This window comes from Rhodamnia argentea, chromosome 4, assembly GCF_020921035.1.
Source record: "Rhodamnia argentea isolate NSW1041297 chromosome 4, ASM2092103v1, whole genome shotgun sequence".
In the NCBI taxonomy this organism is placed as follows: Eukaryota; Viridiplantae; Streptophyta; class Magnoliopsida; order Myrtales; family Myrtaceae; genus Rhodamnia; species Rhodamnia argentea.
Genome location: NC_063153.1, coordinates 11,464,507 through 11,490,385, shown reverse-complemented (window position 1 = coordinate 11,490,385; position 25,879 = coordinate 11,464,507). Strand labels below are relative to the sequence as shown.

Sequence of the window (25,879 nt, the reverse complement as noted above, 5' to 3'; positions counted from 1 at the left end):
CTTGCGATCCCAAAATTTGCACCGATTAAAATTCAACTTCTTCTTTTTATTGAATTCGGGCAAATTTACATAGTCCAAATTTCCCGGGCGTCACATTCTCAATGGCGACCGTTTGTGTTTCTAGGTGTTTATCTTCTTGGAATTTTAGATGAGTCGGTCAAAAGGTCGCGTAGTCAAAGAGTCATGTAAGATGCCTATATATAGGCGAGTCTTGTAATCGTTTACGTAAGGTGAACAAGGTGAATTCAGCAAATAGAGTAGTTCATTCATCTCCTTCCTTGAGTGTTTCTCTTGTGTGAGAATTATCAAGTGAGTTTTTCACCTTCAATAGTTGTTGATCAAACTTTTGGATCGAGACTTGATAGCAAGCGTTGCGCCTTTGATTCTCAACAGGCATGGTGCAATCAAACCCGTTGCTCGGCATACGCTCGACAGAGCTAATCTCAATAAATCCCAACGGATCAAATGACACCCATCACAAGTGATTAGCATTTGGTTTGGTGAACTTCATTCTAACTATTTTATGCGTGATTAACTGTTGCTATTTTGTAGAGATTAGTGGAGGGATATGTACTTGCTTAATTCAATATCATCTGATAAGCAATGAGATATTTTCTTGTTTTGCTTAATTCTTTTCATAAGCTATGATTGTCTAATTGTTAGGGCTAGACTTGTGCATCAAAATCAGTGAAAGAAACTGTTGTTTCTGGGAAGATGAAGCCATGCTTCTTTCCTTTTATAAATGTTTTCCATGAAACTCTGACTAATGAAATTGTCGAGTAGGATTCTCTCATGTCGATGTTCTCGCTGCTTGTATTGAAGAATATCTAAAAAAAGAGGGTCTGGCCTCTAATAACTAATTTAAACGGCTCACAGTCCATTCTTTATTTCAAAGATTCTGAAGTATTTTGAAATTATGAGAATTGACGACCTGAAATTATCATAAGAAGAAAAACCATATCCCATTTATTTTTGGAAAATCAGGAATTTCCAGCCATTTCCAGAACAGTAAATCCACTATAATTGTGTGCATGACTGACTTTTAAATTGTACGTACTTTTCTTTGATTTCCAAGTGAGTCATTATGATCTTGTATTTGGCATTTTAATCATTTATGGTTGCAAAAACTATGTATGGTGTTTTTTTTATTTTGTAACGTCTTATCACACCACTGACATTTATATTTGCACATCTCCCCAATCAAGAAAATAAAATTAAAATTTTTATGTTGTCGGAGTCCGTGACCGTGAAGAGAATGATGATGGCTTCTAGGCATTTAAGAGGAATTGGTGAGTTTTCAAAATTTAATTGCACGTATTAGAGTAATTATCATCTCTTCCTTGCTAATATTTGCTTTTGAGTCTCTCTCTCTCTCTCTCTCTCTCTCTCTCTCTCTCTCTCTCTCCCGCCCTGCTCCACCATGGGGAAGTCTGAAAAACTCACGTCTCGCTGGAGATTTCTTCCTGCACACCGACCATCAACAAAGATGCTTCCTTCGACCATTGTTCTTGACCATCTCCTGCATCTCCAAAGTAAAATGCACACATCGCTTGTACATAAAAAAAAAAATGACAGTTAAAAGATTTCGCGAAATTATCATATCGATTTCTTTATAAGATGGAAATATTCAAGTTTTGAAATTGAAATATGAGAGCCATAAAATACAATAATCAATTTATGGCCTTTGAAAGTAGGAGGCTCCCTATACTTTATGCATGTGTGTAGATAATAAATAATAGATTCCCCCATGAACTTTCTTGATGTAAAATCCTTTTGGCTCTCCCTTGAGCGTTCCGTCTCTTATCGTAGGAGGCCATCCTCCACTAGTAGATTTTCTCAAGTGTTTAGTTTCACTAATTTGATTAGAAGATTTTATAAACAATAATAAATGACTATTCATGATTTAATAATTGAATCAATTATATGTTAGCTTTAAATCATGGTAAAAATTTGTTTGAAATGATGTGGTACAAAGGAAAACGTGACTGGAAGGACATGAACATTTGTGGATTTTAATGCTTGTCCATTTTATTATACAAATATTCACAACATGTGGATTTGTGATATTGCAATTTCAATGGATAACTCTTTGGGAAATTTATCGTTTTAACGCTAAACCTATTGTCTGGATATCAATGTTGCCCCAAACCTACTGAAATAATTCCAATGTAGTCCTTTATAGTTGCGTGAAATTCCAATGTACTTTTTTTGGCCAATTTTTATTTTTAATTGCTGACGTAGTGGTCCAATCATCACCCATCATCCTACACGGCACGATTGGCGAGTTGACGTGGAAAAACTTGATCGAGACAATGTTTTTTTGCTTAGGAAAACGAAATCGTTTCGCTAAATCTAACAATAATCGACTGAAGTCACAACGATCTCCAAATTGGTCCTATACAAGACATTAAAAGGCTTTATCAGAGGCTCGTCTGGACCTCGGGAATCCCTTTGATGTGAAACAAGTATAGGGTATTGTCGGGAAAGGGGCAAAGATTCCTACCAACAAGGGATGCAAGGCATGCGGGTATCGACATGTTAAAATAAGAAACGCATCCGTGCAGCCCACTGTTCCTATATATCAAATGGACAGGCCACGGAGGCCCTTGTAGGTAGCTAGTCTATCTCTTTTGTGGTGAAATTAAATTTGCAACCGAATACCAATGATCTACAGGAGACCCCTGGTTTTGTATTAATAATCGACTGGAGCCAAAAAGATCTCCAAACAGGCCACAAAACATCCCTCAATCCACGAAAACCCAGCTCTCACTACAAAAAAACATGCTTTTTACGAGGAATTTTGCGACGAAAATTTTGCCAAAATTCGTCGCTAATACGGCATCGCAAAATTTGCGACGAAAATAGGGTTGCCACAAATTTGCGACAAAGACACTGTTTGTCGCAAATTTGTGACGAATCATAATTCGTTGCAAATTTGCGACGAATTTTGCGACGCAAATAGGGTTGTCGCAAATTTGTGATGAAGCAACTGTTGTAGCAAATTTGTGATGAAACGTAATTCGTCGCAAATTTGAGACGAATTTTGCTACGAAAATATAGTTGTCGCAAATTTGCGACGAAGGCCTTGTTCGTCGTGAATTTGCAACAACCACGGTTTTCGTCGCAGATTTGCGACGAAGGGTAATTTATCGCAAATGTGCGACAAATTTTTCTTTAGTCGCAAATTTGTGACAAAGAGTGCCCTCGTCGCAAATTTGCGATGAACCCGACTTTTGTCGCAAATTTGCAACAACCCTATTTTCGTTGCAAAATTAGTGGCAAATTTGCGAGGAATCTGCAAATTTCCTTCTCAAATTTTGCCATGCTGTATTAGCCACGAAATTTTATGTCGTCGCAAAAATTCCTTGCAAAACACATTATCGACGAATTTTGGTGAAATTTTCGTCGCAAAATTCCAGATTTGCGACGGACTTCGCTTTCCATCACTAATTAGTGACTGATATACAAATTTTTATTTATTCTTTAGCGATGAATTTAGTGACGAAATTTGTTAATTTTTGATTTTCTGATTTGAAATCTAATCAAAAACAAAATTAATTCTAAAATTTATAGTTACCATTAATTAAGCAAGTAATAAGAGCTAAATATTATAATAATATAATATAAAATACATTCATCTGTCTCAAACATGATGCCTTACTCTGAGTAACCAAAAGGAAAAGAGGAACCAAAAGATAGGAGAGGCTGAACATAAGGAGGCCTGACTTTGAGTTTTGGTGCACTCCTGCTACATATAGGGTAAGATGCAAAACATGTAGAGGACTATACAACAAATAGAAACAAGGGTTAGAAAGTCCAAATCAACATTCACTCAAAATGGACTGGATGTGTGATCATCCCAACCCTTAGAATAAGACACACAAGAGCTGGGGCGATCGGTCATTGTGATCACGTTCAACGGTGCACCGTGTGCAGGCAACCATTTCATCATCCGGCGCCAGCGAAAATATACACAATCGGATGTAATCGGTACTCCCCAACCACCGCGCTTCGGGTGACTAGTTATCGGAAAGTTTAGCTCATGATTCAAAAGGTTACCATCGGCAAATGCCAAGGGACTCCATTCGGCTAAGAGCGAGCATCTCTTCGTACTTGGAAGCATATATGAAGCCCCACAACTGCAAAAGATAGGAGAGGCTGAACATAAGGAGGCCAAATAACCTAAAATCTATGACCAATGCTAGTTATAGTAAGACTAATTATAAAATCAGTATAGTAAATGATATGGCAGACTTTTTAGCTTTCATATATAATCTGTCACGATACTAAGTATACCAATTCTATTGATGAGTCTTAGTATGTTTAGCGTTACTTAAAATACGTGCTATACCCTTTTCAAAGCACACTAGCATGCATGTTATAGAGCTTGCCTACCTCAACTTCCTTTACTTCAAAGTCTTGAGAACGTGCAAGACAAGGATTCCCATATGTTTCTGATCTTGAGCTAGATCCATTTAACCTAAAAAAAAATGAGCAACAATTAGCTATTAATCATTAGGTAATCTTACGTGTCACCAACTTCCACATAGTGGTTAGTTCTCTTCTTCGGGAAAGCAATTACACATAAAATAAAATGAAACCCTTTGAGAGTACAGAGAGGGGTAAAGAAAATGACAAGGACCAAGAAAAGAAGTCTCATAGATCGCCATCCAAATAGATTGCAAAGTGGTCACCCCCACCAATCGCTAAAAAGTCGAGGGAGCAGAGAGTGTAATACCGATTGGCCCCTGTTTATATGTATTGTCGGGATGCATGCACCTTGGCAACTATGCGTTTCTAACCATTGTTGTCGGAAAGGAAATATAAAGGAGAGGAACAAAACTTGATAGGGCAAACTAAACTAGCACTTGAAGGCAGGAACCATGAATATCCAAGGAGACATGCACAACTTTCGCTATTTCACTATAAACATCAAGAGAGAGAGAGAGAGAGAGAGAGAGAGAGAGAGAGAGAGAGAGAGAGGTAGGAAATGAAAGAATCATATTTTTGGAAGTGATAAATTTTCCTTGTTCTTGAAATTGACACCTAATTTTGGGCAAGCTATACAGTGTTTTAGAGCTAGGGTGTGTTTATATCCACCTTTACCTTTTGTTTACTCTAAAATAAGCAGCACAATACTTCGACTATCTTTTTAAGTACTAAACACCTGAAAATTTCACAATATACGAATGTTGATGCGCAAATTCGTATATGTACATATTTTTCAAAATTTTTAGAAAAATTTGGATAATATGTTATATTTTACTCCAAAAACCAGAAAGTACTTTAATTCTAAACAGACAAGCCCTAAATTCTTATTTGAATGGACACGTGATGATTCCATTTGGATGCGAATTTCAATCGATGAGTCTCAAGTTCATGGTTCATGCATTGATATAACGACAGTAAGTTCTATTGCTGAATTAAGGATTTTAGCACAAAAGGTATGCGACCATTATCAAGCACAAGCTAATGCGGCATAAAAACTTGTCAACGACAAAAGAATAATTTTTATGCAAACAAATTAGAGCCATCGATAGCTTGACGAAATAAATTTCTAGATGAAAGGAAGAGGAGAAATCGGTACCTGTAGGGCGGTATACAACTGGATGACCAGGTGCATCCGTGAAAACAAAAAATCCCATAAGATGCTTGCAAACGCCATTCAAATAGAATCTTAAGCATATCTTCCAGAGAAGTCTAAGGGTGAAACTTCATAGGATCTCTTCCCTTGGCTTCTCAATATAGAATTACCCATCCGATTGTCATGTCAAAGGATTATCTCGTCAACTTCTCTGCTGATGCAACGAAGAGTGGCATGCAAAGGCTTATATAGAGATTGGGAAGGACAAAGTAGACGGGTTCATAGAAACCGGACATGCAGGCAATTGGCTGCATTAACATTGTTTATTAATCTCATGAAAATGCAGATATGAAGATACACAATCGAGTTACTACATAAATAATTATGTGATGTGCACGTGTGACCTTGCATGCTTGTCCCTACAATTGAGTTGCTGTAAACATTCTAGCGTTGTTGTGGCGAACTGAAGAACGTACAGTATAGATAGAAAAGATGTTACTTACCGGTTCATTTCATTCCAGGACTCTAATACAATCCCAGAAGAGAACTTGACAAAAAGTTGCATTGAAGTCCTTATGCTTGCTTCAGCAGAAAAGCAGCTCTGTATTTCTGCATCTAATGCCTCACCAACATGGCCATTCGAGTAAGACTGTCTCTACCGGTGTTCGTGCTCCATCCCAACATACTCACTTCCTACAATTATTGCATTAATGCACTTGCCAATGGGACGCTAGATCAACGTTTTCATTGACTAAGCATCCTAACCTCCACTTGGCAATGTATTTATCACAAATTACCTATTCAAAATTTACAAGTTCACAATAACAGCGAATAATCACTCATGCCAAAATAAAAAGTAATAACGGAAGAAAGCACAGAACAAGAGTCGGTAGAAATAGTATGTTCCCTAGCACCACACAGTCCACGCATTCACCAGCAACAAGAATTAACCTCATAAGACACCTCAAAAGATTAATATAATGTTTGATTCATATACAAGCTGGCCAAAGTATCAAATAAACAATTTTATTCTCTCAACTCCTCTACATGATCGGTTTACCTTTTCCTTTCAGGAACAATTTTCAAACCAAAATGTAACATAGTTCGGTTTGTCGGTTTAATTTAAAGAAAACAATCCGGATGATAGCATGGAAGAGATTATGGCTGAAATAACTATCATATAGGCAATAGCAAGGGCCATGTGCTCCTAAGCTGAGACAATGCACAAACAAGTCTGGTGTTTGTTAAGCATAACACTAGTCCAATGAATTAACAGGAGACTAGTTTTACGGATGTAAAAGACAGCATACGGGACACAAAAAGCAACCTTGCCAAGCAATGAATGTTGTTGTTGAAGCCGCCTGTCTCGATATTGAAGGCAATCATACTCCAAACGCTGGATGTCATGAAGATAGCAAACAAGTATGGCAACAAGGTCCATGAACCATCATTTGCACCTCCGACTTCTTCCATAATGGACCTTACCTCTCCGAATCGTGATCGGCACAAATACCCATACTGTTTGCCACCCCTCTTACCCTTCGATTTCTTCCTTTTACGGTATTTCATCGGGTATATGTCTAACTACCCCACCAAGTAATGAGTATATAAGCGGTGCAACTTCTTCAAGCACGCTTCCAGTTGCTTTAGCAAGTAGCCGATCAAAAGCTAGGGCTTGACCCGCTTGAACGCAGAATCCAATCAAAGTGTCCATATCCACAATCTGCTTTAGACAGGCATCTCTTTCTATTCGATCACTGGGTTGCATGCTACCAACAACAGCCTCCCGAATCTCACGGTTTGACCTCGGTGACGTGTCAATGCAATTTAACATGCTGCTGTATGTTCTTTCATCATTTTGTCTAGACGGTCAACGCCATAGCCACCAAATATGCGAACAAATGCTCGTAATTCTCTTGGATCGTGGATCGACTCGATGAAATATCCTCCAACAGGCTGGTGCTCTTGAAGCAATTATGAATTGGAGAAAATAGGATTCCGGCACTAGATATATCCTTAACTATATTCTCGATATACTAGTTGCATACGACCTCGGATGCGGATCTCGTATGTTGCTCCGGTGGTTTCTCAAACAAGTGCGGAGAAGAAACAGGTCCAGCAAAGACTTCTGTGAGTAGAACTTCTTGAATACCCCGAGTGAGGTCCATGTTGATGTGCTGCTCTACTAGGTGGACTATGCTGATATCTCTTTGAAGCGGGGATTCCATGATGCTGGGACGATTCGGATCATTGCCATTCATTCCCCGTGGAAAATCTAGGGTGAATAATTATCTATGTTGAGGAATATTTCAAACAATGAAACTCATGAGTACCCACTTGATATTTTCTCTTATTGTTTGGTCTAAGTGGTGCCTCGACTAAGCTACCAAATAATGCACTTTTACGGCCCCAACTACCTGGGTGAGCATTCACGGGTCCATAAGAGTTCTTTCAAGAAACATACAAAGATTTGACCCCCCCCAAAAAAAAAAAGCAGAGAAGACATACAAAGAGAGAGAATAAAGCATCAAAGAGACCAATTATATAGATATTGTCAAAATTGCAGCTCATCTGTTTGAGACTTCGCTAAGTAAAATTAGGCTTAAAGGAGATAAAAATTAAAATCCTAACTTAGAAAAAAACAAAATACCTTCTTCAGAAATTTAAATTGATCGTGTACCATGTCTTCATCTCCACCTCCTCCAGCTTCTTGTTTAACCATTGATAAGACTTCTAATTAATTCTTCATCATCAGAAATCTCGTCCTCATTATGTCACCCATCACTTTGCCCATCACCTCTTTCATTAGTGGGAGGTACGGGAGGAACCCGTTCATCATTTAATTGAAGGTGTTGCATGACCCTTTGCATCCGAGACTGCATTTGACACTCGAAGGATTTATGTCGCTCATCCATCTGTTTGATTTGCTCATCTTTACGTGCAAGCTGGTCTTTGACCAATTTAATCTCTTCGTCCTTCTCTTCAAGCAAATGTCTCGGTTGGGTCATTTCCTCCTCCATACGTGTCCTCTTTGAAGCAGCCGTCTTGAAGGAAGAACTTCCAGCCGCCTTTCCCGTACACACCCTTGACATGGATCCTAGGCCATATATTTTCCCACCCATTGCCTCCATCCACAAAGCCCGTTCGTCGGATGCTGAAAGTTCATCTGCACTCCCACTTGCACTGCCACTAGCCATACTGATTAACAGCTCATCATAATTTTCCTACATCAACAAAATATATATGAAAATAAAATAACTTCATATATCTAACTACCATAAACATTGAATGCATTCATGCATGGTTTTCAAACCGTGTTTCCATAAAGTGAAAAGTAGATAACCTTACATACCTTAATACATTTCGCTCGGTTGTTAGTCCATGTCTTATCTTTTTTTTGAAATGTTTGTTCAAATGTAGCGAAATACGTCGGCTCCATCCCCAATTCATGTGCCTAAAAAATTGAAACATAAATGAGCAATTAAGTTAAACTAACTTACCACATATTTATCAGAACGTACCATTCTTTTTCTATGCTCTGCAATGTTGATGGAGCCTCCAGCATAAGTCGCAGACCCTTCAAAAGAATAAGAAGCTCGATTCTTCTTGTTACGTTCACTCCTTCCCTTATTTTTTTCACTCTCCCAACTTGTCTTCATTTTTGCCCAATCGTCACCGATGATAAAATCTGGCTTGACATTTTGTGTCTTTGCTCTATTCATCACGTTGCGAATGTGATCACTAGCTTTTTTCTTAAAAATTCTTCTAATTTCCTCCTCCTCCGATTCCTCCCATCTGAACTTTCGCTGTAATCAATGGAAAAAACAATTGATTTCATTTATGCCAAACTTAGTTTGTGAGAAAACAAAAGAACAAAACTTACCTTGAACTCGTTCCACCACAAATCCTTCACTTGTCTTGGAGCGGCACTATAACTAATCCACAACCCCCTCCAATAGTTATTCACAATTTTATTAAGTACCCGCACCACTCGCAGAGCGTCATCGAATATGTAAACAAGGACAATGCATTTCACATCCATAGCTAAAACCAAACAACGGGATGACTGTAAATGTTGCATGTACGTTAAAAAAAAGTACTTACGAATCTCCAAATGGCCTTATCACGGTCCGGCTATCTTCTTCGGGTGTGCTTCCCTCATCATGCGAGTGTTCCACCGAAGAAGGTGGAATAGAAGCACGTGGAACTGAAGTACATTCAGGTCGGATGGGTCCTTCGGCGGGTAGTGGTTGAGAGTGAGAGGAAAGAGCTGGGGACAAGCCGGAGGAAAGGGCTAGGGATAAGCCAAGGGAAAGGGCCGGGGACGAGCCGGGGGAAGGAGAAGGTGAATGGGAAGGGCCTGGTCTTCCTTGTGAAGATGCACCACGGATGTGACCTCCACGCTTATACTGACAATTAAAAAGGTTAGACAAACATAAGCAAAAATAAGAACATGTATTAGGGACACAAAATGAAACTTACCATTTTATTTCGGAGAGCAAGTGAGAAGCGTAAGGAACTTGCTATCGCCTCTAATAAATACCAAGCTCTGATTGAATCCTAAACGAGATGTATTCGGTATCCAGATTCCGTATAACATTGCATGAAGGAAAAGAAGTGAGAACCCACAAGATTAAGACCATCCACATGACTAACAGGTAACGAATAGGAAATCAAGATTTCATGAGCATTTTGGACATCATATTTCATGAATGAGTTGAAACTTTGCAAAACCAGTTTCATTCTTAGCAAGACACAGCCCCAACCCCAAAATATTGTCCTTAAGCAGAAGGAAATGAACTAAAACCGGTTTATGAAATAGCACCTCTTTTGGGCAAAGCATGAGGAAATATCTTAAGACAATTATTTCTGCCTTTGTAGCTTTTAGTTTCCTTTTTGCTTCTTTTAACGGATGTGAATATGTAATATATTCAAATGTGATAAATACGTGCCAAAAGTCTGGTGGTTCCAAGTAATGTACTTAGTTATGTTTCTTATGAAGGGTAATGCTAGCTAAGCATTTAGTTGCTTAAACACTACTCCATCTACCCGTATAAAGTGCTCTCTGCTATGTGAATTTTGTTTTTCACACACACATACACACAAGACTTGGTCATCATCTTCTCGCTTCTATGAGGATGGTTGTCAAATCATGATTTGGGTACTCGGTTAAGGAGTTGAGACCATGAAAATTCTAAATCAGAATAATGGAATGAATGGAATATAAGCAGCTAATGATTCTACTACCGGTTGAAATGGCATTTGTTTTTTGAAGCAAGTGTTTTGGGGCTGACTAACTTAATATAGCACTGTCCTATTCTCATATAAAAATTAGTGATTCAGCAACACTTCATTTTAAGTGGACTATAGGAAAAGACAGTTATGAATGACCAAGTGTCAATTCCGAAACTATATGAGTTGTAATGCAGTTTTTAAAACCTAAAGGAACTACAGGATGATCCCATAGACATAAACAAAAACATCAAAATCTATTTCTTGTGATGTTTCGTCCAAGCACACTTACAGAAAACCGGGAATGTACTGATAGGCATTTCATTATCAAGCTTGCACTTCAAATTCCTCAGCCTAGCTTTACGTGGTTCTCTGTTATATGACCTGGTATTCTTGTCTTTAGGTGTTGGAGGCAGCAAAGCGTCTTCATTTGAAGGAACATGCTGTATGTGATGGTTCCGGAAACATTTTCAAATTAGCTGCACTAGTGGAATGCAAGGGTATTGTGGGTAGTGATGACAGGTTATCTTATTGGGTAGCTTATCTCTCCTCTTCTTGGTTTGCTGGTTGATTTGTGATCATTCTAAGTATAACATCATCTTTTACTCATAGTATGTTGAAACAATGTGCTTTCATTGTTCTTGCCATTTTGGGTATATTCATTATCTTGTTGTTTTCCTCGGTTTCTCGCTTATTTTTTACCTTTTGGCTTGCTCTAGTTCTTAAGGCCCCTTTCACTTTATTCTCAAGGTACTCTTAACAGCTTAACAGTATAGCATGCACCGTCTTTCTGCTGGAGAGAGAAAGATGAATTAATACTGTGATGATAGAAAAAACAACCATTCTCTTCTTCTTCGTTCGAGTTAGTTCCATTCGATTCGATTAACTAAACCGAAATGAAAAATTAAACGGAACGGAAAACTTACCTGAGCTCTCTGAACCCACTCCGCAATATCGCGCTTCTCCTCCACCAAGGGTGACGAGCCCCGACCCCGACCTCTACGGCGCCTTCTACCCCACGACGGTGCTCCGATCGTCGGCCAAGGTCAAGAAGCTGATCTTCGTTGAGAACCCGACGCTGGTGCACGGCGACGTCTCGGAGCGGTGGAGTACCTAACGCTAAGAACCGGGAGGGTCGTAAGACAGAAGAGAGAGTGACCTAATCGCACATGAAGCCCTCTTTTTTTGCAACGAAATGCTATTGTCGTCGCAAATTTGCGACGAAAGGGCATTCCCAACTCTCCGCGTCACGAACTAAATCTCAATTTTTCTCCACTTTTGGGCCACACAAAAATATATCAGGTCCTTTACCCAAAAAAAAATATATATGTCGGGTCAAGTGATAAACCGGACCAAATACATAAAATTCAAGACATATTTAACAATAACTATAATAATTTATATTAATAACAACAACAACATAAAGTCGTCGCAAATGTGCGGCGAATGTCCTATCCAATGCAAAATCATCAAATTGACCGACGAATGTCCTATTAGTGAAAGTGTCAGAAATCCTAATCTTTGTCTTCATCTTCATCTTCATCTTCGTCTTCGTCTTCATCTTTGTCTTCTTCAAGACTATCATATTCGTCCTCTGTTTCAAAATCAACTTCTTCAACGCCTTCTACATTTGATTCGCGAATTTCATTTGAATCCACATCTATCACAGCTCCGCATGGATCTCGTAAAGTCGGAATGTTATATTCTTCAATTTCAACCGTGTTACAAACTTTCTCTTGTTGATATGCTGTATCCTCCCAGTGTTCCTCGATTTTTCTTCGTGCTTTGGTTTGATATACAGCCCACCAATCAACTTTGTCATGTTTCAAACTAGGATATGATGCATAATATACTTGAATTGCTTGTTGTGCCAAGACAAATGGTTCATATTTCATATACTTTTTCTTGTGATTTATTTCAACCAAATTAAACTTCGTATGTACCTTCATTCCTCTGACGGGGTCGAACCACGTGCACTTAAATAACACAACCTGCATTAATGGTCCAGGGTACTCTATCTCTATGATTTCATCCAACAAGCCATAAAAATCATCTTTCGCACTACCACCGTTAGATGACCGAACATACACACCACTATTCATTGTGGCTTTTCCCATTCTGTATTCTCGAGTGTGAAAATTGTACCCGTTTATGAAATATGCTGGCCAAGTTCGTACCATTCTTTTTGGACCCCATGATAGATGATATAGAAATCCTTGCTCTTCAACTTGATCATATGTACTGTGAACCTGAAGTCACACACACAAAATTAATAATATTTTTTTAATTACTGATTTATAAAATATTAATAACTTGCTTTTCGTCCATAGGCAACTTACATGTATTTTGAACCATGCTGCAAATTGTTCATCGCATAAACGGTCGAACTCATTTGGTGGTAGTCCATACATTGAAGTTCGAAAAATCCTATTAATAAATACCATATATATATATATTAGTGAATGCTTGACACATAATAAATATATTTGCAAAAGTACACTTACTTGAAGTATGGCTCCACTTCCGGACAGTTCAGCAAAATATATGTATGGGCTGCCCGCCATTTTTCGTCTGTTAAGTAACGAGACTTACATGCGCCGCTTGGTCGACCAAGATAATTGAAAATAGAGAATGATTTGCAATTGGGATCAATGGGCCCCTCATCATTTCTTCTTGCTCTTCGCCTCTTGCACTGTACGTGCGGCTCAAAATAGTATGATGCAAATGTTGTCACTTCTTCCATAATATATGCATTACAAATTGAAGCTTCAACACATGCTTTGTTCTTCGCTTTTCTTTTCAAATGATATAAGAACCTAGTTGCAATAAGGAAAAGTTCATTAGAACATAATAAGTGATAAAGTAATTTCAAATTTATTAAAAAATATACTTTACCTCTCAAATGGATACATCCAGCGAAATTGGACGGGACCCGCAACTTTAGCCTCAAAAGGTAAGTGAACTAAGAGATGCTCCATTGAATCAAAGAACGATGGAGGGAATATCCTTTCTAAATTGCAAAGAATGATTGGAATATCTCCCTCCAGCTTCTCCATGTGTGATACTTTTAATACTGTTGAGCAAATATCATGAAGAAAATTACTTAACTCTGTGATGGCGCCCCATACAAAGTTCGGTAGAAGTTCCTTGAAAGCTATTGGAATTAGTCTTTCCATAAATATGTGGCAATCATGGCTCTTCGGACCTGTCAACTTGCATTCATTCAAATCAACACATCTCCCGATGTTTGAAGCATACCCATTAGGAAATTGTACTGATTTCAACCATTGACAAATAACCCTTCTCTGCTCCCCGTCCAATGTGTAAATTGCTTTTGGTTTTGGTCCCCTCTTGGTTGCATCCACTTCTAGTGCTGGCCAATCACAAATAACTCTCATATCTTTTCTTGCATTCAAGTGGTCTTTCATCTTTCTAGTGACATCCATAAGAGTATTGATGACGTTATCGAAAACATTCTTTTCTATGTGCATGACATCAAGATTATGACGAATAAGATGGGTCTTCCAATATGGTAAATCCCAAAATATACTGCGCTTAGTCCACTTATGTGCGCTTCCGTACACAATAGTCATGCCATAGGGGTTTTCAACAACAATCGGAAAGTCATACACTCGCTCCCAAATTTGATCACCAGTCAACCTCAATGGTGTGGGTGTTCTTTCAATCCTATTCTTGATGAACTCTTTTTTATTCCTTCGGAATGTATGATTTATCGACAAAAATTATCTGTGACAATCAAAATAGCTGGCCTTCTTACCGTGTTTTAATCTGAATGACTTTGATCTCTCCATACATATCGGATATCCTAAAATCCCAGCTGTACTCCATCCAGATAGCATCCCATAAGTTGGAAAGTCATTTATCGTCCAAAGAAGTGCAGCATTCATTACAAATGTTTGATCGGTAGAAACATCATATGTAAGAACACCTTCATCCCACAGGTGTCGTAACTCCGCAATCAATGGTTGTATATAAACATCTATCAATTTTTTCGGATTTTGCAGGCCAGGCACGATCAACGTCAAAAACATATAAGGTGTCTTCATGCACATACCAGGTGGCGGATTGTACGGAGTTAGGATAACTGGCCAACATGAATAACTTTTTCCCGATTTCCCAAATGGGGCAAATCCATCAGCACAGAGACCTAACTTGATGTTTCGAGGCTCCATCGCAAACTCAAAATGTGTTCTATCAAAATGTTTCCATGCCTTTGCATCCGAAGGATGACACATCAAACCCTCCTCGGTTTCATGATTTGCATGACAATTCATGTGTTCAGCGGTGGCTTTAGACGCATAAAACCTTTGCAATCTAGGGATTAAGGGCAGATAAAACAATTGCTTACATGGTCTACGATTCTGATAACGACCCTACCTCCCGCTAATCTTGTATCTCGATTGGCCACAGAATTTGCAAGATTCGGCATTTTCATCATCCCCCCAATATAACATACAACCCGTACTACATACATCAATCCTTACCACTGGAAGACCTAAGTCATCCATTAGCTTCTTCATGTCGTAAAAATCACCCAGCATGATATTATCGCGAGGCATTGCTTCCTGCATTACATCAACAAAAGAGTTGAAGCAATTCTCGGACACATTATGCTCTGCCTTGATGTTTAACGGTCTTGCTGTCACTGATAACCTAGTGTGGTTGTCACAACCCTTGCATAAAGGTTCATCCGCTACTTTCAACTCTTCACAAAACTGATTAGATGTAAAAGTTTCATTGTGCACATTGTCATCAAAACTTGTTGCTCCTACCTCTTCCATTTGTGATGCATAGCTATTACCCACTTGTTCGGATGTAGAAGCAAAACTAGTACTCCCATGGTTTGATTCCCAAACGAAATTCTGACCAACCGCATCAATCACCATCCTTTGATATGGGTTTAATTGATTATAATAGCTACATTCCTCCCTAACTGAAAATTGGCCACTTGTTCCATATCCTTCATCGGATATAAATTATTCACCATGGCAAGTCCAATTATAATAGTTCGGAGTGAACCCAAATCTACAAAGATGTTCTCTAACTTTGTCACACGCATGAAATTTATTATTACTGCACCTTTTACATGGACACCTTAACTTATTTTCATCCATCAACTGAAATTTACCACTAGCAAACTCCAAAAACTGTTCCAACCCGATACGAAACTCATCGGTCAATCCTCGACGTCCAGGTAAGTTCTTATTATACATCCAAGCCCTCTCTCTTTGCATTGTGTTTGTATAAAAATTAAAAAATCTCTTAAAATATTAAAATACCATATCTACTATTTAATATTCTTAATTAAAATCGTCAAATTGTAAAAATTAAAATACACTCAACCACGAAACAATTACTTTCAAATTGAAAAAAATGCAAAAAAAAAAAAACATTTTGCAACGACATACAATTTTCGTCACAAAACAACAAAGCGTAGTTTGTGACGAAATTCAGTTTTCGTGGCAAATTTTGCGATGAACGTGCCCTTTTAGTCGCAAATTCGCGGACTTCATCCGGAACCTACAAAAGACGAAATTCACTACAAGTCCGCGACCCTATATGAACCTTTTTTCGCAAAAATGTCACAAATATTATCGCTAATCTTGCATTACTACACAGACACGTTAACTTATGAGCTCAACTTTACTTCGCAATTTAATACAAAAAAAAAGTTGCAATGTCAACAAGGCTTACACAAGTATCCGATCGAATAGTTTGTAGGAGAAAGTGCTCAATTTGATGAAAATCGCAACATTCGCTTGGATTGCGAGATCTTCAAATAGACGCGTATCTAAAAAAAGAGAAACAAAAATTACTTAAGATTCATGAAGCTTGTAGCATTTGATAGAAGAAAATGATGAAATAAACAATAATATATTCTATGATTACCATAAGACACAAATGAAAATGGAGAAACGAGAAGACAGAAGGCAAAATGAAGCGAGGAGAGAGCGGTCGAACAACAAAAGTGCGGACTGGAGAGAGACAGACAAGAATGTGGTGAGAGAGAAGGTCATGGGATTTTAAAGGGGAAACTTTAATCAGCCATGAATTTAGTCACGAAATATTGAAATTTGCCACGCAAAAGTGTCGGTGAGGTTTAGAGATGATTTTTAGCGACAAAAACATGTTTTCGTCGCAAAAAAATAGACCCCAATTGCGACAAAACTTAGTTTTCGTTGCAAATTTAGCGACGAAATTCAGTTTTCGTCGCAAATTTGCGACGAACATTAATTCGTGGGAAATTTTGCAACAAAAACTAAATTTTGTCGCAAAATAACGGAGCGCATGTTACGACGAAATTCAATTTTCGTCGCACAATTTGCGACGACAATATTATTCGTCACAAAATTCGCGAAGAAAATAATATTCGTCGCACATTTTGCGACGAAATTTAGTTCGGGTCGCTAAATTTGCGAGGAATCGAGTTTTCGTCGCTAAATTTGCAACGAATTTAGTTTTCATCGCTAAATCTGTGATGAAATTGAGTTTTTGTCGCAAAATTTGTGACGAAAAAAAATTTTCATCACAAATTAGCAATGAAATTTTGTTGTCCCTATTTTCGTCGCAAATTTGCAACAAAAACTCAATTCGTCGCAAAATTAGTTGCAAATTTGCGACAAATTTTTTCCGTCGCTAATTTTCGTGGCTAAATCCGTTTTTTTTTTTTTTTTTTTTTGTAGTGTCTATCATCGTTTTGTATTAATATGTTTGAAATAGTTTTTCATTCCATGAAAACATCAAAGTTCCATTAGGTGATCTATCAAAATAAAAAAAAAAGTTCCATTAGGTGCCGATGCATTCTATTTTCCACAAAAGAAGGTGCGCAAAAGTCCGCGAGCAGCCTCCCACTTGAGTGATCTCATTATTCTTTTGCCTTCTTCCCAAATTAGGATTTATCAAGCAGAAAATTGGTAAAACCAACCAAATTTCAGCAAGCCAAGCACACTCGTAATCTCACGATTCTGTGATACTAACCGTGTTGGCCAACTAAAATTTAGAGATAAGAGAGGAGGAGAAGCCCACTTGCCAAGTCAAGTCAAACAACAAAACCCTCCCCAAAAGAAGCGCTCTCTAACTGGTGATGCCGAAGCGCTCTCTCATTTCGAGGCCGCAGGCATCTAACTGACCGCCCTTCTCCTATTTAAGCAGACTTTCTGGGAGGCATTCGTTCGGGAGTACGATTCAGAAACTCTCTCTCTCTCTCATTCGGCGTTCGCCCTTTTCCACCACGGGGAAGTCCGAAAAGGTCATGTCCCGCTCGAGATTTCTTACCCAGTGCTGACCATCAGCTAGGACGGTTTAGGGACTTGAGCTCTTCATTCGGCCACTGCTCTGTACCATCTACTGCATCTCCAAAGTAGTTACATCTCTGCTCTTCTCTGGAAGGTTGAGTCCCATTTATATGACCAAAGTCTGAGAGGAAAATGATACTGAATAAGGATTTGATGGATCTGAATTGGTGCTTCCATGTTTCCTCTATATGCCTGACAGTGGCGGCGATTATCTCGATTTTAATGTGCCTCACATATTTGCGTATCTGTTCGTCTTAACATATTTTAGATTACAGATTATCTTTTGCTGCATTTGCTCTCTCTGAGTAAGTGTCCTTTGGCCAAATGCATTTTCAAATACATGGGTTCTCTGTCTACATATGTTCTTGCTTCCCAATGCATGGGTTCTATGATGCGTATATATGAGTGAATGGATGAAGAACGATGAGTGAGTTGAGCAAGAATGATAGAAAGTGTAATAAAGATTTGGAGAGAGGGAAGCTTCCTGAACTCGAGAGTGACAAAACCTTTCGCCAGTGGTCATTTTTCTAATGTACAGGCAATGAGAAAAAGCAACAACAAGAAAAAAGAACAAGGAATACTTATTTTGAGATAGCATCATCAACATTTTTCTCTCCTTTTTTTTTTCAATTTAGTGTAGCAAGTTAATTTCGAATGAAGTCTATCGTATTTATTTTTTCTCTTGATTCTTATCATATATCAGCATAAATTAGAGAAAAAAATTTAAAGAAAAAGAGAGGATAACAGGGCATGAGGTATTTTTTATTTTTTATTTTTGCAATTTCTTGATTATGATTAAAATTTATGTAAAAACATTGTAATGATAAATAAGCTTTTCTTTTCTTTTCTTTCCCTTTTATTTGGACCTTGGGCACACAAAGTAGTGATGAGTGGGGCAACGCTATACATGAAGAAGGACTTGAACGTAACCAACGTGTAACTTAAGCCCAACAAGTCCTCAACGTGTTATTGCTCCTCCGATCGATGATGGCAGGGTGAACCTTCGACTGTATCGATCGTTGTTAAACAGTTGTATTGGCGGGCTTGCCAAGACAATTGTGTAACGGCGGCCAATGCGATTGGAGGTCCACCCTGCCAACACTGACCCGAGGAGTGATAATATGTTGAGGATCCTGTCAAGACTTAACCGACATGTTAGTTACCTTCATGTCCTTGTTTATGTGTAGCATCCCTGCTCATCATCATCCCTATGTTTGTCCAAATGAAAAAAATAAATAAATAAAAAGGAAAAAGAAAATCTTATTTATCAACACAATGTTTCTACGTAAATGGAAAAGTATACAAGAAATTTAAAAAACAAAAAACCAAAATAACATTACTTGCCCTATTATCCTCCATTTTTCTTTGAATTTATTTCCCTAATTTATATGGTTATAAGATAGAAATGATAAGAAATATTAAACACAATGGCCTTTATCTGAAATTAACTTGCCCGCTAAAAAAAAGGGATAAAAAATGTTGATGATGTTATCGGAGAATAATTTTTTTCATAATTGTTTTTTTTTAATTATGTATACCTTCCAAAATGACTATTGGCGATACATTTTCATCCGTAATAAAGCTATACAAGAAAAGAAGGAAGAGAAGATTCGTGGGTTTAGGGACTAAGGCTGCGCATAGTAACGCTCCAAAAACGCGAAAGAAAAGCACAAAGAAAGAACATTAGTTCGCGCACCATAATTGGACTGAGAAGGAGATGACCATAGGAGAAAGAAGAATAATAAAAAATTAAAATATTAATAAAGAAGTAGAGTCACTATTGGACAGTAAGGTCTTAACAATGAGCTTCAGAAATAGGCTTAATCGAATTTCATTTTTTTGTTTGTCAAAGATGTAACTATTATAGAGCATATGAAATGCAGCAGCTTAGGGACATCTCCCAGCATTATAAATAGAGCTAATAATTCAAAAACCAGAGGTAGGAATTCTCCACAAAGTAGCCAAAAGTATTTTTGTCTGGGAAGGTCTAATTTTTTGGTAAAATGAAACTCTACTTTTTATATTTTTAAGTAACTTGGTCAAAATAATATGGATGCCGGTTGACTTGCTTTGAAACTGCCTACAGTTGCACTTCATCCAAATACAATATATGGTTACAAGGAAAGATACCTTGAGAAGTCTCGCCACCAAATATTTACCCTTTGTTGTCCTAATCATTCATGAAAGTTCATCATTCCATCCTCCTAAAAAAAGGGCCAAATCGAACTTCATATAGTTTAGGATGTTATCTTTTTCTTGGCTTTTAGGGTAATTTGATCTCTTAGATTGTTCTTCTTGAGATTAAAAAAGAAGAAGAAAATATTCAAATAATAGAACAAAAAATAGAGTACCAATAAAAATGTAAAAAAATCAGTAGTGTTTATGTTAGATCCACTTCTAGGGAATAGTTCATCCTTAGCATTTAATTTTTATCAGTAAAAAATTTTAGTAGGAGATTTCTGTTTGTCAAAATTAAACTCTAATATTGATGTACAAAAGTGGGAGTTGAGTGCTGAGTTTGAAATAAAAAATTTAGGTGCTGCAAATAAGATATTGGGTGTAGAAATTTTGTGTGATATGACTGTAAAATTGTTATGTATGTCTTAAAATAAATAAGCTGAGAAGATTATAATATGTTTTAATATGTAGTCAGTGAAATCTGTGAGTACACCTTTAATAAAGCACTTCAAATTTTCCAATAAGTTATCATTACATAAAAAGAAGGAGGAGCAACATATGTCCCATGTTCCCTGTTCTAGTGCCGTGGATAGTATTATTGTCATGATATGCACATGGTATGATATTTCATAAGATGTAAGCATAGTTATCTATTATATGAAGTATCTTGGAAAGCTCGTTGGTAACTTATGAAATAGATCCTTAGATATTGGAATGGGACAACAGACATTATAGTGTACCAAAGAGATGGCATTGGTAATCAAGGATAGCTTGATTAATTCTTATTGCTACATAAACTACGATGTCTACATACCTCAAATTAGGGGTCAACACAGCCCGAGGTAGGTAGGGTCCAGACCTAGACCTTGAAACCAACCATGTTATAACCAGTTCCTAGTTTTCGCAACCGAAAACCTACCTTATTTGTCCCGAAACATATTTTGGAAGCGACCCTGTTTTTTAGTTCGGTTTCAAGGTCTACCCGAGAACCCGTTTTCCTTTCTTTCTTTTTTTCTGATTTCATTTTTCGATCAAAATAATATGATTATCGATAAAATGATCCAAAGTAAAAGATGAATAATAAAACTCATTATCCTTTAAAACGAAAGAGAAAGGGAGAGAGCACGACGAGATGGGATTGGGAAACATGAAACAAAGGAGGTGAGGCAAGGTTGGCAAGCAAGATAGTTTTTTTTTTTAATGGTAACTAAAAACTGATTCTAAAGTCGGTTCGGGTAGGTGCTCACCTAGAACCGGGAACCATACCTGTTTCAACAGATTCCCAAAAATTGAAATCGGTTCTCGAACCGTTTTGAACAGGAATCGATTTCCGACTCTATTTTTCAAGTGGTCCGATCCAGGTTCCGGGTAAACCCGGTCTGGTTGCATACCCCTACTTCAAATAAGGTTTATCCGCATCTTGACAATGTTGCTCCTCATATTACTTTGTATCTTGCAACATTTATCTTGCTAACAATGAAAAATTGTAGTCAAGATGGTGTTGGGGTGTGGTTCATACTTTGCTTCAACGAAAAATTTATCATAGGGGTTTCGCTCCCCGGTGAGCGTCCCTAGACGCTATAGGGCTTTTATAGTTTTTTAACACATAGTTTATTGATAGTTTAGGCTTGGCCCATCGGTAGCTACTGCTTATATATATATATATATATATATATATATATATATATATATATTCTTGTAATTGAACTTGTAACAGAGAGATATGTGCTAAATATAGTTGAATGCTATGGTGAATGTAACGCTTGTTTAAGAATAAATCAGAATAAACCTTGTGTCTCGATTACTCTTTTTCCACTTTTACAATTTACTTCGTTGAGGTTTGTGCACCGAATCTTTACAAGTGGTATAGGAAATAAATTTGCGACTTAATAACTTGAAAAGGGGACTTTTTATTAGTTCGTTAATACAAGGCTAGAGTTAGTGGGTGTCATTGTCTTTTGCTTATAATTCCTTTTTGTAGAACCTTAAATGTAAGTTTGACTTCTTAATGTACCGATCTACTGACCACTTATAAAAGAACGTAACTTTGCCCCTTTTTACCCTTCATCAACTCTGCTTACGGTTATAGGCAGCAATGACGAGAATGTCGCGGACACTTGTTTCTAGGCTTAAGTACACCACAAGTGCCATAAGTTGTGTACGGCGCTCACTTTAGTGCCAAAACTTTCAAATCGATCACTTTAGTGCTAAGTTTTTGTAACTTCGATCACTTCAGTGCCAACTTCTTTTAAAAACGATCACTTTAGTGCCAAAGCTGACGTGGCTTGTCGAAAATTCGACACGTGTTATTTTTTATTAATATTTGAGATGACGTGGCTCGATGAATTTGACACTAAAGTGATCGTTTTTAAAAGAAGTTGGCACTTAAGTGATCGAAGTTACAAAAACTTAGCACTAAAGTGGTCGTTTTAAAAGTTTTGGCACCGAAGTGATCGAAGTTACAAAAACTTAGCACTAAAGTGGTCGTTTTAAAAGTTTTGGCACTGAAGTGATCGAAGTTACAAAAATTTAGCACTAAAGTGATCGATTTGAAAGTTTTGGCACTAAAGTGAGCGCCGTACACAACTTATGGCACTTGGGGTGTACTTAAGCCCTTGTTTCTAGCTTGTTTCTTTCATTATCCCCAACTACTTGAAAGGGTTACGTTGCTTCTTTCTCACTCGTTCCTTCTTATCAATTGCTCTAATCAATTCCAATCCCTCTTCCACCCACATCTCAATGATCCTCTGATGTGAAGAATTATACTGAATAGTCACATAGTTTTGAACATTTATGTACGGTTGCAAATCTATTATGCTTTGACGCAAAAGAAAATCATAAATCTTGTTTTTGGGACAAAGAAATGGCTGTGCGCATATGCTTGAAAAGATATGGGAACTGTCATAAGAAAGGTTAATTTCAAATTCTATTATCAACTTAACTTTGGATGCAATTTCATGGCCCCGATGTAAAAATGTCGTGGGCATTTTGTTGAAACACCTATATATAGTATATGGGCGTAAATCTCTATCTAATATTAGAGTTGATATCATGAAAAACTCCAAACCGATAAATTTGTGACAAATTTATTCCAAACTAATTTGTTGACTATAAAAAAATCCAAATTAGTATACCCGTGACAAATTTATTCCAAAACCAATTTTTTAACCATGAAAGACCTCAGACTAGTACACCCGTGATCCATTTACCATAAACTAATTTTTTTACCAGGAAAAATAGCAAATTGGTACACCTGTGATAAATTTATACCAAATTAATTTTTTGACCACAAAAAAAAAAAAAATACCAGATTTGTACAGTTTTGACAAATTTACTTTCCATTAGTATCCGTCAAACTAAGTTAATACCACGAATAATCCCAAACCGGTACAATTACGATAAATAGAGGGCAAAAATCCCAAATTGATACACTCCATCAACTGCCACGTATCATCAAAGTCAGCAATTTGAAGGTAAAATTTAATAAGAATATATGGAGGTAAATTTATCTTTCAGTCGCACCTTCTATATATGTCTTTATTTCTCTTATATATGGATATATTCATTCAACTCTGGTATGTTTCCCAGGTTGGGTCTGTGTAAATTTTCAACCGCCGCCGCTGCTGGGCTGGACGATCAATTAAGAAATGGTGGTATTATCATGTCTGCAATTTCTGAGCATTTAAGGAGATGAAAATGCCAATTTTTAAGCTCTCATCCCAAATGAATTCGAAGTATGTCATGGTTTTCTTTTTTTCTTTGTCATCAGGGTGCTTCCATCATATTTCCATATCTTGTTGCGGTCTAGTGATTGCATTTCTTTGTTGGTCAACTGCATGATTGCATGAACTGACTGACTTTCAGAATGAACTAGCCAACCAATACCCATGAACATGGTTGGCTTACTTTAGAATCAACTCAACTGGTTTTTTGTTTTTTGTTTTTTTACCAGTTAGTGCTCTGTATTAGCAAGTAGCAACCGATGAAGGTCGCTATCAGGTCTATTTAACTCAGATCAATGATGATTTTCAATCAAGTTCCTTTGAGCCAGAGATGCAAATAAATAATGGACCGTCAATTAAGACTTTTCCCAAAAACATGCTAGCTTCCATATATGCAAATATCCGATCCAATAATCTATTATAAAAGAACGGTGTGACGGTCCAATGGGACTTTAAATCATATGCTGCGGACACAGCAACCCAACTAATTCCCCTGTTTCTCGTGAAACGAACTTTGATTAGTGATAATACCACCAAAAATTTTAAATCGTATGCTGTGGATACCATTTTTTTTTTTGTGACCAAAATCCTTATACGAGTGTGATAAATATATCTTCCGTCACAGTGGAACATTGATAAGAATTTTTCTAATACTACCACCTGGCAATGATTGTGTTTATTTATTATTTAGGAAGAATGACAGTAATAATCTTCAAAGTTTGGCACAATGTGAAATAACATCCTAGGACTGTTGCTTCATAGAAAAATTACCCAAAAAGTCTTGAATCTATTGCAGTTGTGCCAATTAAGTGCTGAACTTTTTATTTTTTCAATTGTGTCATAAACCTTTTGCATTTGTGCCAATTCTGTCTATCTGGCTAACTTGGGCCGACCAGCACTAACATCACGCCATATCGGTCTTCTATTTCCCCAATACGTCCTTCTTTCTGGGTTCTTCGAGCAGAGCGACTGGAATCAATGGGGGTCAATGTATGAGTAATGACTAATCTAACGGAGAGACTGAGGAAGATGAAGAAGAGCTGAAGTGAATTTGGGGAGAGACTTTGGAGTTCGACCTTATCTTCACCTATCCCGAATTATATGCTGGACGTATTTTTTTTTCTGTTTTGATCAAAATATCTTGAATGTATATATATATATATATAAAAAGCCACTGACCCGACCTAGCCCGAATATCTTGTATGATTCGGGCATCGAGTCGGCCCAGGCTGGGCCGATCTTGGGGCTGATTAGTTTCAAGCCGGGTCGGGCCTATATCAAACCCGGCCAGACTCATCAGTTCTATCTATCAATGTCCTTTACATTTGATTTTTCCTTGTTACACTACACAATATGGGGAAATAAATTTTCTTGTGATGGTTGGGTCAACTTACCATTGAACTTTCGTTCTTTTGGCTCCCAGGTAAATTGGGGCTACATATGTTCTCCATGGTTCATGAATGCTTTTGTTTCCTTTCTCATATTTTTGACTATGATGTGCATGTTTGACTTGTTTCCAAGTTGATCTCACGAGGATCAATCTTCGTTAATTCTTTTACATGCATTGGTGCGCTTAATTGAGTAAGTTGATGTAATTGTGTGCCATCAATGTCTTTCTGCCTCAATTGCAGATAATGCAATGGATGGAGAAAATAAAAACCAATTTCGCATAAGCTGAGCAGAGTTTGTAGCCTAGGTCCCTCAGAATGGTGGTCTTTTACTGGCCTATTTACTAATTATCAAGCCCTATGAAACTTATTTCCATACTTCGTTTCCAGTACAAGCAAATACTAGAAAATGATCCACTTTCTCTGAAATCGAATTTCTTGAAAACACTTTCTAGCAAC

The 25,879-nt window shown here is 37.5% G+C and overlaps 2 protein-coding genes and 1 long non-coding RNA gene across 3 annotated transcripts in view; 1 reads left to right on the top strand and 2 right to left on the bottom strand.

The window, feature by feature from the left end:
- LOC115727986 (disease resistance protein L6-like) overlaps nt 1-25,879 on the bottom strand; it is a 449,825-nt gene that overhangs the window by 329,990 nt on the left and 93,956 nt on the right. The gene's annotated exons all lie outside the window — the stretch shown is intronic.
- Nucleotides 1-25,879, bottom strand: part of LOC125314724 (cytosolic sulfotransferase 12-like) — a 49,066-nt gene that overhangs the window by 15,399 nt on the left and 7,788 nt on the right.
- On the top strand, nt 323-8,309 carry LOC125314731. The gene is made up of 3 exons (XR_007198152.1): nt 323-333; nt 670-673; nt 8,196-8,309. It is a non-coding gene; the product is annotated as an uncharacterized LOC125314731 (long non-coding RNA).